An 11,152-nucleotide genomic window follows, 5' to 3' on the forward strand; every position below is an offset into this window, starting at 1 on the left:
TTTTTCTCTAATATTAATTAATAATATCAATTATATCAGAGTAAGAATCACATAAAAAAGAAACCAGAGAAAAGGAAAGAGAAACATGGAGGAGAAAAGAGGAAGAATTAGAAGACAGCCTTTATATGGGAATTTCTATTACTGTGCCAAATATTTTAGCTTCATAAATATTTTTAATAATCATAGTGTACTTCCTTGAATGCAAAAGACATTTTTGTGAATGGGAAATGTGAGCAGCAAAGCATACTTTTGGATACAGGCCAATGTACAGTCTCGTTTTTTTCCTGATTTTTAATGAGACACTTGTGCATAATTGCTAACTTCATTTTTATAAATGATTGGATTATGTGAAAAATTGATGACACCATGAAAACCCATAACATTACTGGTATACCATAAGCACAAAAGAACTCAGGGAATATTAATAACAGCTGATATAACTAAGTAGATTTTAAACATTCATTTAAGATAAAGACTCAATGAGTGATATCATTAAATATACGATAAAAAGAGTTGGAGGCTAAGAAATTTGACAAATACATAAAGAATTAAGTTGAGCTGGAACTTGGGCTTGATATTGCCATTTCCTTAGTACCTATAACTTTTTTATTTTGTTGAAGGAGCGGCGGGGCTGCTTTCCGCCACCCGGCTAGCTTTACCCAAAATAATTACATGGAAACTCTATTCTTTTAAACACTGCCTGGCCCATTATCTGTAGTCTCTTATTGGTTAATTCTCACATCTTCCTTTAACCCATATTTAGTAATCTGTGTAGCACCACGAGGTGTGGCTTACCAGGAGAGATCTTAACCTGCATCCATCTCAGAGAGTATGGCGACTGCCTGAAGCGTCTCCCCACTCCTGCTACCCAGCATTCTGTTCTGTCTACTCCGCCTACCTAATTTTCTGTTCTCTTAAAGGGCCAAGGCAGTTTTCTTTATTAATTAACCAATGAAAGTAACATAGACAGATAACTCTCCAACATCATTATTTGAAAAAACATATCTTGCTAAAGACAGATAACCACAGAAGTCTATGCAACACTTGTTTTGATTGGTTTAAATGAAAGATACTAGATATCAAAAAAAGAATCTGACAGTTTCTGAGAGATTTAATTGTAGTTTATTTTTGTTTTATTATTTTTTAATTAAAGTAGAACTATATCACTTTTCTTTGCCCCTTTTCTTGCTCTAGCCCTTCCAGACACCTTCTCACAAACTCTCCTAAGTCCTACCCTCTCTAAAATCGATAGCTTCTTTTGCTTTGATTATTACATTTGTTTATTCATCTATTGAAATTCTGTGTAGGGTCTTAAGTCTGATGACACTGCAATGAGCTACCAATATGGGGTTCATGCCTGGGAGAAAGTAATTTTACTTTAGTCAGCAATCTTACTTGTCTGTATTTCTTCATTCTAGAGTGGAAACTCACAAATTATGTTCCTTTAGATAGTTCATTTATATTGGTGTTATTCAGTCTCTCTCTCTCTCTCTCTCTCTCTCTCTCTCTCTCTCTCTCTCTCTCTCTCTCTCTTTCTCTCTCTCTCTCTTTGTCTGTCTGTCTCTGTCTCTGAAACCATTCTATGAGGGGATATTTCACAGACTTCCTGGTATCCTTACTCTTACAATCTACCTGCCCCCTCTTTAGCAATAATCTCTGATAAATAGATGCTACAGCTGTTATATAGATGTGTCTATCAGTCTGGCTTCTGTGATCTGTTGATCTCTGTAGTGGGTCCATCTGTGGTTTCCTGTGGTGGTCTCCATGTGCAGTAAAAAGAGGTGGGAAGGGCTTGTTGGCAAGTCAACTTATGAATATATATTTTTCATTAACTATTTTGTTTTAATTCACCTCAAATTTACACATAATTATTGAGATTGTTTTTAAAAAATTTAACTGCATTTCTTTTCATGTATTGTGTATGCATGAGGGCACAGGGTGCATGAAAATATCACAACAGATAGAGTTTCAAGGAAAATTTATGTGATTTGGTACTTTCTTTCCATTGTATAGGTCCTTGGATTTAAACTTTAGTTGGCAGAATTAGCGGCAGGGTAATGAGTAATCTCAGTAACTTAAAATTAGGCTTTCAGTCAATACTTTTCCAATTACCTAACAGTATAAATGCACTAAAATCCTGCTTTCATCATATTATTCTTCAGTCTTCAAAAGTCATGATTTTAAAGTCTTATGTTAAATATGATAAAATTGTAAAGTAAAACTTTAGAATCATTCCTTTCTAAATACAAAAATAAAATAAAATATGAAAATATGGATTCCAAGTACACTAAGATTTTGTATTGTAGTACATATATTGATCATCCCTCTTTCAAAATGGAATGATTCAGAAGAGAAACTGATACTGAGTGTAATGTACTGTTTTAATTTTCAAGCAGTTACCCTTCCAAAATTTTCAGAAGATACTTACACTTTTAAGTAAAGCACATTACTATTGTTTGGGATAATAATGTTTATATTCCATTAGAGGTCACACTTCACTGAATGTGTAGCATGAACTTATAATTTTTAAGAGACACTTTTTATTAATGCAAGGCATATTTTTACAATAATTCAGTTGAATCTATACCCCATAAGTGTGCAGCTAGTCATTATAAACATAGAATTTCTCAATTACCTAACTATTTCTTCAGGTATCTTAATGAAATAAATATATAGTTAACATGAAAATTGATTATTCTGGATGGCATAATTGAGTCAATACATTTTACTTTACTTTTCATACATACTTTTTCATATTTTCCCCTTTTATATATCTGAAGAATCAGAGGTTGCAAAACTCTTGTCTGATTTTCTTGGAGTTTTCCCATGAGCAATGAGATTTCTCCTCACAATACTCCATTCTTGGAAAATGTTCTGAAATCACTCCACTTTTTTTTAGATCAGAATATCCAGAGTGGTTTTGACTTGAATTGCTGTAGACAAAAAACAATTGTCATTGTCACAATTGTCCTATAAGCAAGTAAACTATAAACATATTGAATAACAGTAGAACCGTGAAAACTTTGTATACACTTCTCTGCCACCAAGTATAGGGTCCCAAACTATGTCCACTACAATAGTTTTGTTTCATTAATATGTTGATCAGAAAGATCTATAGCAGTGCTTCTCAAACTGTGGGTACCAAATTACAGATAAGATAAGTTGTGGTTTGGGGTCACCACAATTTGAGGAATTGTATTAAAGTGTCATGACACTAAAAAGGCTGAGAACCTATGGTCTAGAGAATAAAATGTCCAGTGTACTCCTTCCTTCTGGAGTTTTAAATTAGATCAGTTAGTGCATGGGAAATACCAACACAGCTCGTGAAGCTGGGAGAAACTTGGAAAGGAATTCCTTTACCTTGCCTTGCCCTAACTTGCCTTGGTTGTAACATAGCATTTTCCTAAGATTGCCTAAATCCTTATCAAGAAGTGGAGGGAATTTAAGAATAGATTGATTATCAAACTGACCTAGTGAGAGTCATTGGAGACAGTCTTTCTTGAGCTAAAAGCATAAGGGACATATAAATCAAGACACATATATCATAAATGCTACCAATGCACTGCTTCCCTATCTGGCAGAGATTTCACAAAAGAAATTAGAACAGTGATTATGGAATTATTTTTAGCCTGAAAGTCAAGAATTCTCACTTCTTTTTTTAAGTTTAGAAAACAATCTAAAGCCGAGCGGTGGTGGCGCACGCCTTTAATCCCAGCACTTGGGAGGCAGAGGCAGGCGGATCTCTGTGAGTTCGAGGCCAGCCTGGTCTACAAGAGCTAGTTCCAGGACAGGCTCTAAAAAAGCTGCAGAGAAACCCTGTCTCGAAAAACCAAAAAAAAAAAAGAAAAAAGAAAAAAAAAAAAAGAAAACAATCTAAATAATAGTTCCAATTGGAAAACATCAGTTTATTACCAAGGTTTATAACGACAAATTTAAAGCGGTATAAGATTGTTTCTTTCTTGGTTACAACTAAAAATTCTCAGTTTAAGTAATGAAAACTCAGTTTTATGTAAGGAGTTGATTTCTAGGCCCTTAAGAATCCCATTGCTTTGACACAGTTTTTATTAAATTCAAAGTTTTTCTTGAAATTTTGGACTCTGCTTAATAATTTTTACCCGCACTAATTTTCTTTTGCCTAGCATGTAATAAAAAACTTCTGGCTATAACAAAACTACTTCAACAGAAACAAAGCCAGTATACAAACACTAATGTTGTCAGATAGCAGCCAGGTGTTCTACATGGCTTTAGCACACCCAACAAGTGAGGAGCAGTTGGCTCACCTGCAGGCCTATGTCAGCTGCAAATTCAAGTGCAAAATGGTGGCTAAGGGGAAGGTTCTCTCTAATGATCCAGTGTTTCTTGAACCTTATGAAGAAATGACACTTTGCAAATACTCTGAAGAAAGATTATTGTAATTCTGTTTGGTATTTACTCCAGCAATGCCACGATCTGTTGTGGGTGCAGTTCATATGTATTTCAAGCGTTTTTATCTTAATAATTCAGTAATGGAATATTAACCCTGGATAATAATACTCTCTTGTTCATTTCTCGCCTGGAAAGTAGATAAATTGAATGTGTCTAGTCCTCAGTTTGTTGGAAATGTTCGAAAGAGTTCCATTGGGCAGGAGAAGGCACTCGACCAAATTTTGGAATTTGAACTTATACAGCCGTTTAATTTTTACCTTATTGTCCACAGTCTGTATCGACCATTTGAAGGCTTCATTTTTGATATAAAGACTTGGTACCACATGCTGGAAAATCAGGAGATTTTGAGGAAAACAACTGATGATTTTCTTTGTAGAATTGCATTGACAGATGCTTATCCTTTATACACACTTTCAAGAATCCTATTCTTTGTGAATATCTTCCTTCTTTGACATTTAGGCTTTCCTAAACTCCATAATCCTAATGCTTATACTCCATAGATACTCACCAACATTCTAATAAAGTTTAATTAAAAGTTTAATAGCTACTGTCGTACAGATTTGAAGTTAGTCATATGCCAGTGATTTAGAGAATGAAAAACAGGTCAGAAAATTTATATAAAATAATCTCTTCTTGAAATGATTGTTTGACCCAGGTATTTAGAAGAGTTACACCATTTTGTCTCTTCCATATTATTTCCTCAAAATTTAATGAGAATAACAATTAATAATGAACATTCATTTGGAACGTGATTTTGAAAACTATCGTCTTTTTCGCAGTGGGTTTGCCGTCAGAACGCAAGTGTTGTGAAAACCAACGCTAATTCAAAGCCAAAATAGGAAAGGAAAAGACTCACATCAACATCGTCGTCATTGGACATGTCGATTCCGGCAAGTCCACTACAACCGGCCACCTGATCTACAAGTGCGGTGGAATCGACAAACGAACCATCGAGACGTTTGAGAAGGAGGCTGCCGAGATGGGAAAAGGCTCCTTCAAATATGCCTGGGTCTTGAACAAACTGAAAGCTGAGCGTGAGAGTGGTATCACTATTGACATCTCCCTGTGGAAGTTTGAGACCAGCAAGTACTATGTGACTATCATTGATGCCCCAGGACAGAGAGACTTCATCAAAAACATGATTACAGGCACATCACAGGCTGACTGCGCTGTCCTGATTGTTGCTGCTGGTGTTGGTGAATTCGAAGCTGGTATTTCCAAGAATGGGCAGACCCGTGAGAGGCTTACACCCTGGGTGTGAAACAGCTAATTGTTGGTGTCAACAAAATGGATTCCACCAAGCCACCCTACAGCCAGAAGAGATACGAGGAAATTGTTAAGGAAGTCAGCACCTACATTAAGAAGATTGGCTACAACCCTGACACAGTAGCATTTGTGCCAATTTCTGGTTGGAATGGTGACAACATGCTGGACCCAAGTGCTAATATGCCTTGGTTCAAGGAATGGAAAGTCACTCGCAAAGATGGTAGTTCCAGTGGGACCACCCTGCTGGAAGCTTTGGATTGTATCCTGCCACCAACTCGTCCAACTGACAAGCCTCTGCGACTGCCCCTCCAGGACGTCTATAAAATTGGTGGTATTGGGACTGTCCCTGTGGGCCGAGTGGAGACCGGTGTTTTAAAACCTGGCATGGTGGTGACCTTTGCTCCAGTCAATGTGACAACAGAAGTAAAGTCTGTTGAAATGCACCATGAAGCTTTGAGTGAAGCTCTTCCTGTGGACAATGTGGGCTTCAATGTGAAGAACGTGTCTGTCAAAGATGTTAGACGTGGCAACGTTGCTGGTGACAGCAAAAATGACCCACCAATGGAAGCTGCTGGCTTCACTGCTCAGGTGATTATCCTGAACCACCCAGGCCAAATTAGTGCTGGCTATACTCCTGTACTAGATTGTCACACAGCTCACATAGCATGCAAGTTTGCTGAGCTTAAAGAAAAGATTGATCGTCGTTCTGGCAAGAAGCTGGAAGATGGCCCCAAATTCTTGAAATCCGGTGATGCAGCCATTGTTGATATGGTTCCTGGCAAGCCCATGTGTGTTGAGAGCTTCTCTGACTATCCTCCACTGGGTCGTTTTGCTGTTCGTGACATGAGGTAGACAGTTGCTGTGGGTGTCATCATAGCTGTGGACAAGAAGGCTGCTGGAGCTGGCAAGGTCACCAAGTCTGCCCAGATAGCTCAGAAGGCTAAATGAATATTATCCCTAACACCTGCCACCCCAGTCTTAATCAGTGGTGGAAGAACTGTTTGTCTCAATTGGCCATTTAAGTTTAATAGTAAAAGACTGGTTAATGATAACAATGCATCGTAAAACCTTCAGAAGGAAAGGAGAATGTTTTATGGACCATTTTGTGTGTGTGTGTGTGTGTGTGTGTGTGTGTGTGGCAGTTTTAAGTTATTAGTTTTCAAAATCAGTACTTTTTAATGGAAACAACTTGACCAAAAATCTGTCACAGAATTTTGAGACCCATTAAAACAAATTTAATGAGAAAAAAAAGAAAACTATCGCAGAGTATGTAGCAGACATACTTTAGAATTTATAAAAGATCTTTTCAATATTACAAATACTTGTTTTTACAAATATTTGCTCATATATTTTCTTTTTCTGGAAAGTTTAAAATTAATTATAAAAATATTCTAATAAAATTCCCAAATTTTAATCATAAATAAAATGAAGCATAATGTTTTTTATTAAATACAAAATTAATTAATTATCATAATTAAAGGAACATAAACAGAAAAAATAGAACAATATTAGCTTTTCATTTACAAATGTATTTTACATGCTGTGCTTTGTTATTACTTACTATTATATGTTCCTAGAACTGGATATTTTATAATATATTTAAAGAATAAAACATTCAAGCTGAAATTTCTCATTAAGTATATTCTTAAAAATACTTAAAGGATAAAATTTACTTGGAAATTTATATTTTCTTCAGTATTATTTTCTTGGTGGGACAGCTACTGAAAGCATAACTATTATTCTTTCAAATATGAAGATTTAAAATGGAAGACAGATCATGGTCATTATAAATTTTGATAATATAGCATGTAGCATCACAAGAAAAGCATAAACTATAAGCATTGCAGTGCCTGAATTATATACTATTTTATTAATATGTTTCTACAGTTGTGTTCCTGTTTCCATAAATATAAGAACTGAAAGGAATGTAAATGGTAATTAAAGAAACCAAAACAGAACAGATGTTAGTATGATTTTTCTCCCCTGTGCAGAACATTATAAACAGATGGAACATCCTGTCAGGTACAATTGCTAAGGAAATACACAAGGATCATTCAAAAACCAATGCATGCTATTCTAAAGACACCAAAAACTTCAATAGGATAATTCCTGGTAGACCTATAGTCTTGATGAGTGAATACCTTCAGCTAAAGAAACTTTTTATGATCATGAATTCTTTTGAATGTAAATTTCATTGCATTGTGTTCATAGAAAGATTGTGAGTTCTAAGGCAAGTTTTGTCCTCTAAAGAAGAGTGTTATCAGTGTTTCTCATCTAGATTGTAAAGTGTACACATGTGGTCAGTTTATTTTATTATCTTTGATATTTAAAAGAAAGATTTACTATTCTCATTTCTTCCTTATAAAGTATAAGGGGATAAACAGGTATAAACAGAATATTTTTAAGTATTAAATAAATTTTAGAATTTTAAAAGAACATGATGCAAAAATGTATTAGGAAGAAAATTATAAAAGAGTATTTAGAAGTAAATAAAAATTATGACCTTCTAGGCAGGGCACAATATCATCATGTACAAAAGCTAAAAGAAGTGGCCTTAGAATCCTGTGCTACTTTTATAGTTGTTATTATTATTATTATTATTATTATTATTATTATTATTATTATTATTACTATTATTATTATCATCACTGGAATTTATTTTCTCAGTCTAATCTCCTTCTATTTCTGTTCCTCAGGTATTAGTTAATGGGAAAGCCACACTCAAGGCTATCTCTGAAGAGAGGATCTAAGCTATTTAATTTGTTAAAATAAAAGATAGAATTGCATGCTGTGGGGCAATGGTCTTGTACTCTGTAAAGATTTGCCACTTGTACTGGTTTAATAAAATGCTTAATGGCTAGTTGCCAGGCAGGAAGTATAGGTGGGATGACTAGAACAGGAGAATTCTGGGAAGAAGAAAGGCTAGGTCTGCTGTCTTTATTCAGACGCAGAGGACAAGATGAGAATGCCTCACTGATACAAATTACCAAGTCACATGGCTAACTCAGACAAGAATAATGGGTTAATATCTGATATAAGAGTTAGTTAATAAGAAAGTCTGAGCTAATAAATTAATTTATAATTAATGTATATCTCTGTGCGTTTCTTTGTGACTGAACAGCTGCAGGACTTGGAAGGACAGAAACCTTTGTCAACCATTGCAGATTCTTCAAGAAAAAAAAAGTTAGAGGGTATGGATCCAGAATAATAGAATATTGTGGAAAAAAGCAGACACGGCCTTCTTCAGCATTCTCAAGTCCTTTTTCTCAAACATCTCTGATGACATATGATTGCCAATATAAGTGGAGTTTGCCCCAGAAGCAGCATAATTCCTGGTTGTCCACAGGCTTCAGAAAGGATGTAACCTTCATTGTACCATCCTTCCCTTAAGGCTAAACACCTAAAAGGAATGATCTAGACACCTTTCTCTTGTTCTCTTAAACAGCAGGGTGCTAGCTGTGTGGAGGTCTCAGCTGTCTTCCAAGGAATGCCACTGATATTTGGGAACAAAGAGACTGAGTCATACTTAGGGAAACAATGTATTTTAATATCAACAGTGTAGAGGGTTGACAATATATTAATCATTACTGTTCTCAAACACATAAGAACACTGTTGGAAATTATGACAAATCTCTTTCTTGCTACTAAATGGTCTTTCTTTAGACTCTACCCTTGGGGACCACAGTTTAACTTCATGTTGGCATAATGTAGGCAGTGGTCGTTTAATTTTAGTTGAAAAATTGTCAGGGTGACATCAATCTCATGAACCTCTTCTCTCAACTTCCTGAGTTTCTGGAATCACAAGTGTGTCAATATAGCTAGAAGGTAACTGTATAATATTATTTAAGAGATGTAGGCAAATTATAAAATTTTCTAGTGTTTCACATATGCTAGGTAAGTATTGTATTATAAGCTACAGGCCACAAACCAAAATACCTAATTTATTTTCTTAATTATTTTTAATTTTTTTTGTGTGTATGGGGATTATGACTGCAGGCATACCTGTGCACCATATGTATGCTAGAAGAGTGAGGCACATACTCTCTACCTAGAGTTACAGATGGTTGTTAGCCATTGTGTGTGCCTGGTACCCATGGAGCCCAGTAGAAGGTGTTGGATTCCCTAGAATGGTAATTCCAGGAGGTCATGATCCATCATGTGTGTTAGTGAAATAAAACCTAGATTCTCTGGAAGAGAAATCATGAATCTTAGAATCTGAGCCATTTTTTCTAGCTTCAATAGTAACTACTTAAATGAAGCAATGTATATTTAGTGGGGAGGGTTAGCCAACAAGGCATGGTCATGGTTGCTTGTAATCCCAAGCACTCAGAAAAAGAGACAAAAGCAGGATGTGAGTTCAAAGCCAACCTGGGTGGGCCACATGTCTCAAAAAACAACCCCCAAAATAAAGTATAACTGAATATGATGAGAAGCATTTGCAATGTTGGCACTTAGGAGACAGAGTCTTATGGGTTTGTTTTTTTATGTCTGGACTGTTTCATATAGATGCACGTTGTCTAAATTTAACTGATGATAGCAGCAGTGTGTCCTAATATGATCACCTTTTTCTTTAACATGGAGTGTCTACTCTTCGTAGAAATAAATCCCTTATTTCCATCACACAGTAAATAAATTTATCAGTCTGTTTCTTACAGTTCACTAGGTATTGAAGCTCAGTGGCACATTATACATTGTAAAACTGAGTATCTTCTAGTTTCCAAAGATAAAAATAATTCAATATGACAATTCCAAAAGATTCAGTCATGAATTATTTATTATTATTTATCTTTCTCTTCCTCATTGAGAATTAATTTATCTAATATTTAAGATGTATGTATATATGTTGCTGATATGTAAATGTAGACTACAATTGTATGACAATCGAGAAAATCGTATTTTCAGAAAAAAGAATTTTTTATTTAGGAAATTTTACCAATCCATTGTAAAATTTTGATCATATTATATACAAATTATGTATTAAGTACTCCATCTCAAAAATTTTATATATTCTGTGACTTTATTGCTTTATTGTTTAGTGAACACTGATCAGAGTACAAATATATGCATTAGAAAAGCCTGAATTATATTTTGTAAGTGGTTTTTATGTGTGCTCATGTATTTTGTAATTGTATTTATTTACAATAGTAAAGAAGAATGGGGAGAAAAGGTATTTATATTACGTTTTATTAAATTGATATATCTACCTGTGGTTTTCTGCACAAAAAGTTAATCTGTTGAAGTAGGAGACTGTGGTATAATTAACTTTGTGTCAGTGACTGAGGGCAGATTATCATGAATGTCTTTGAACTAGAAATTAATTGTTAATGAAAATTTGTCTAATGTATTACTGAATCCTGCTGAAGCATGAACTTTGTCATATTAATTTTCTCCAACAAGATACAAGCTCTAAAATCACAAATTTTAACACTGTCGAACATTTGCTAACAATTTAGATCTCATT

At 34.9% G+C, this 11,152-nt stretch overlaps 2 pseudogenes; both read left to right on the top strand.

Moving 5' to 3' along the window:
• The first annotated feature begins 4,262 nt into the window (after positions 1-4,262).
• On the top strand, positions 4,263-4,877 carry LOC119827188 (annotated as a pseudogene).
• A 371-nt stretch (positions 4,878-5,248) lies between these two features.
• LOC119827635 lies at positions 5,249-6,654 on the top strand (annotated as a pseudogene).
• The last annotated feature ends 4,498 nt before the right edge of the window (positions 6,655-11,152 follow it).

The sequence above is a fragment of the Arvicola amphibius genome, chromosome 12 (assembly GCF_903992535.2).
Source record: "Arvicola amphibius chromosome 12, mArvAmp1.2, whole genome shotgun sequence".
NCBI lineage: Eukaryota > Metazoa > Chordata > Mammalia > Rodentia > Cricetidae > Arvicola > Arvicola amphibius.